This window comes from Octopus bimaculoides, chromosome 6 (genome assembly GCF_001194135.2).
Source record: "Octopus bimaculoides isolate UCB-OBI-ISO-001 chromosome 6, ASM119413v2, whole genome shotgun sequence".
Lineage (NCBI taxonomy): Eukaryota > Metazoa > Mollusca > Cephalopoda > Octopoda > Octopodidae > Octopus > Octopus bimaculoides.
The window spans coordinates 70,847,692-70,852,458 of NC_068986.1; positions in this window are offsets into that span (position 1 = coordinate 70,847,692).

Here is a 4,767-nt window from a genome sequence, read left to right on the forward strand (position 1 = left end):
GAACTACTCTTAGTTTAAAAATAGATTCCTAGTTTGAATCCATAATGATGGTGGTGGTGATGATGATGATGATGATGATGATGATGAAGAACTACTCTTAGTTTAAAAATAGATTCCTAGTTTGAATCCATAATGATGGTGGTGGTGATGATGATGATGATGATGATGATGATGATGATGATGATGAAGAACTACTCTTAGTTTAAAAATAGATTCCTAGTTTGAATCCATCCTGGTATTATCAAAACTGATGATGATCAAAGATCAGACTAGCCAAATATTGTGCAGATATTATGTAGTCGTTTTATCTTTTACTTGTTTCAGTCATTAGACTGCAAACATGCTGCAGCATAGTATTGAAGAATTTTAGGTGAATGAATTGACCCCAGTACTTATTATTACTTTTTAAAGCCTGGTACTTATTCTATCAGTCTCTTTTGACAAACAGTTAAGTTATAGGGGAGGTAAACATGTCAACACTGGATATCAAGTAGTAGTGGTGCTGTAAACATACCAACACCAGTTGTCAAGTAGTTGTGGGAGACAAACACACACACACACACACACACACACACACACACACACATGCACGCACACACGCGCGCACACACACACATGGCAGTTGTTGTTCAGTTTCCATCTACCTAATCCACTCACAAGGCTTTGGTCAGCCCAAGGCTATAGTAGGAGATACTTGCCCAAGGTACCATACTGTGGGACTGAACCCAGAACCATGTGGGTGGGAAGCAACTCTAATAAGTCCAAAAATTAAAATCCAAACTAATTTTTTGCAATTGAATTTTCTCATCAACCAATACTCTTCAATTTTTTATTGATCTAGTCATCGAAGTTGTAGTTTAAATCTACTACATATGATAGTTCCTATTTTTGGATACTAAAAACTGACAAGGTAACTCTATTGTATGTTATCAAAGCATACAACAGTAAGTCCTATCTCTAAAGTAGTTAACTGTACTAATTTTAGTGACAGTCAGCTTATTTAGAGTATTGCTTTCACATCTGAGGCAATTGTAAATTATGTTTGACAACAGTGAAATCCTATGTTCTGTGCATAGATAAAATGACATAAACCTACATTACTCCTTCAGGCTTACAATTACTTAAATAATGACAATAACAACAGTAATAATGAGAAACACTATGTATAAAATACCCTTTTGTGATAGTAAAGTGTATAAAATCTAAATGAAATATTTTGAAATATTTAATGAATATTCTGAAGTATTTAAAATTGATAAAAGTTGTTTTATGAGTTTATTGCATAAATTGAATGATATGTAATGCTGAGATTGCTCTATATTCTGATTTGAATTAACACTTTAAAAAATAGTTGTATGTGTTATAATATTTAGGTTTTAAAATACCAAATATTAACAGGATTATAAAGTTGGAGATAAAAATTGTTTGCAAGACAAACAGCTTCAATATATCGATTATTGCAACCAATAAGGTGTAGCAACTGTATACATAAAGGAAGGTAGCAAGAATATCTGAATAAATTTCTTAGAATCTTTCAACATTACTTGCCTATACTAAACTTGAGAATCTGTGATAAATTTGATTAGTTTCTGCTCTTGATCTTATTTGTTCTTCATGTTATTGATTTTTGGAGAAAATTTGAACACTGAGGAGATAATATGTTATCTCTTTGCAGTTTGTTGCAGATATTAAGTTACTATCACTGGTTCAAAAGGTGCTTATAAGATTTTATTTTAGTTGAAATATTTCAGCCAAAATGAACCAAAGATCTTTCAAATCTGAGGTTCTTAATCAAATTTAATATTAAATGATATCATGATACAGAAAAAAAAAATGGAGAAGAGGCTTGTTGAAATGCATGAAATATTTAAATTATCCTCCACATAGACACTCTTCCTTCATAAATATATTCGCAGGGGAAAAGAAATCAGATCAACCATTGATAAGTAACAAATTTAAGCCCAGCAAATTAGAATCAAGGTGCATTACTTACATTCAAATAGAGACAATTTGACAAAATCTGAAAGATTACAAGTGTACAAAGTAATAAAGGTTACAATCAGATTGAAATTACTGTAGTATAATATGAAACTGTTAGAAAGCACAATATCTGAGAAGGAAAATGAATCTATTTACAATGGTTATAGTATTGCTGAGAATATGGCAGTGCTCAGGATTAAAGCTTCAGGAAAATAGTTAAAGAGGGAAAGAGAGAAAAAAATCAAGGACCATGTGAAAACGAAAATGTTGAAGGTAAAATAACAATAAAACAAAAATAAGTGCACCAAACAGCAAAAAAAATATGGATATACCAATAATATGGTGAAGAAATATGTTAAGAAGAGAAAAATATGATTGTTTTGCTGAACATTAAGACAGAAGTCATCAAGAAAGTTCACAAGATGATAGACTGTCTATCAAATCTTAAAGTAAATTTATTAAATACTGAAAAATAAGAAAAAGTTTAAAAAATGGTCTGAATATTAAGAAAGCTCAAGGCAGTGAGCTGGCAGAATTGTTAATATGATGGGCAAAATGTTTCACAGCATTTCATCTGTTTTTAAGTTCTGAGTTCAAATCCTTTTGGAGTAATAAAATAAGTACCAGTTGAGCACTGGGGTTGATGTAATTGACTTACTCCCTCCCCCAAAATTACTGGCCTTGTGCCAAAATTTGAAACCAGTATTAAAAAAGTTGGAATGTAAGTGTATCAGAAAAGTTAAGACATCAAATGAAACGATTAAACAATCATTGACAGTGTAGAATCACAATCCTTATATTTACAAAAAATATATTACGATCATATCTTAAGGATGATTCTTCATGTCTCTCCTCAACTAAGGTGGTTCTGTAAGTAGTTCTTCCACAAATAATCATTGTATTTGTCACTCAATTTGCTTCTTACTCCACACTGTACACACAGCATAATCACCTCTCAAACTGTCCTTCTTTAATTTCTCCTACCCTTAATAAATTTTTCAATCTTTTTATCTTTACCATCATCTATTCCAATCTGTGCTACATGTGATAGTTTGCCTCATTTCTAACTGAATCGTCTATTTTGTAGTCTCACTCTGATCCTGCTACTTATTATCCTATCATCATCTAGCCTACAAAATAAGCAGCTCCTGGATAATCTTGAGTTGCTTTCCATTCTCAACGACTTCAACTAAAACATTTACATACAACCATCGATCAGACAAATAGGAAAAAGTAATTCAAATTGGTTAGGTCTTTAATATGTCTGGCATGTGAATTTCCCAGCTAATCAACTTGTTCTTCATCTTTTTTCTGAATTCATGAATCAAAAGTTTCTTGTTATATTACTCCATTAAAGTATGTAGTGATGAGACTCTCTCTGACCCACATCCTATCTGTTCAGTTTTAGACTCTTGCATTCATTCTTCTGTACATTAATGATTTATTTGCTTCAATGCTTCAATGCTTTACAATGCTTTACTACTATGCAGATGATACACTCATCATTCTGTGTAGTTCCACACACAGAACTCTTCCACAAGAAACTGAGATACTTCATACCAGACTTTCATTGCTTTCATGAAACTTGAAAAACACCTTTCAATGATATGACCAACTGTCCATTGCCTGCTGTAAAATGCTGCATAGAAGTCCTTGTTCTCAATTTTACAAGGAACATCCACCTCTCCAGAGCTTATTATGACAATTCTGTAGTTCTCATTCTTCTGCAATATACATACGGCATGTTGTATCTCTAGAAATTCTACTCTGGTCTTCATTGACCAGAATGTCTCTGACCTGGTCAATCATATCCATCCTCATCACTACATCAATTCCTTTGACAATGCAATCATGATCACGTTGACTATCAACTTCACAGTACTTGAACCCTTACATCAAACCTTCCTCTCATCAACTGCACTTATACTGTTCAACATTCCACTAGCTATCTGTCAGTTTTGAAGTCAATAAGATAATTGTTTAACTCACATCAACCAGGATTCTTGCCTTGCTTTCTCCTATCAAAACTTTCACCACAGATAGCAAATGAATGCCTCTATTCAGTTAACAATGGCTTACTTTATGACTAGCCTGGTCACATCAATAGCAAATCAATTCTGGTTTGGGCTCTGACCATATATAACTTGTGACAACTGAAACACTACTTCTTAAATGCTTGAATCTGCCTAATCCTCTCTACTGATCCTTCACTGCTGGCTGTCTCATTGTAAACACTGTCATACGGTTTTGCGTTTTGTTCACTATTAACACTCTAAGCTCTGGATCCCAAATCTCCTATAGCTATGGAAGATTTGCTATCCAATGCTGCAGCCTTACTGATATGTGGTCAGGGAAATCAGTTACAGACACTAGCTTGACTGTCCTTTCTATTTCTGGTCTTGTATATCCAACTAGTCCTGCCAACCTCCTGACCTCATTAGCAAACATATCTGTAAGGGACGACCGTGCGAACTCATAAAAGGAGAAATGGTGACGAATGGAAAAACAGAGGACTCCTTTTATTTAAACGTGTCACACGGTTGAACATACAAATATATATATCAATGGATGATATACATAATATGTTATGCGACGATAACATAGATGACCAGTAATGAAAGACCACAACCGTATAAGATGAATAACAGAGATATTTATTGTAGCGTTAAAAATGTATGTCTGTGTGAGAGTGTGAATGCGACATATAATAACATAATCAAAGACAGGCCGTCATACAAAGAAAAGTGTGTATGTGAGTGATACATGTGTGTATGAGAAATATTACAG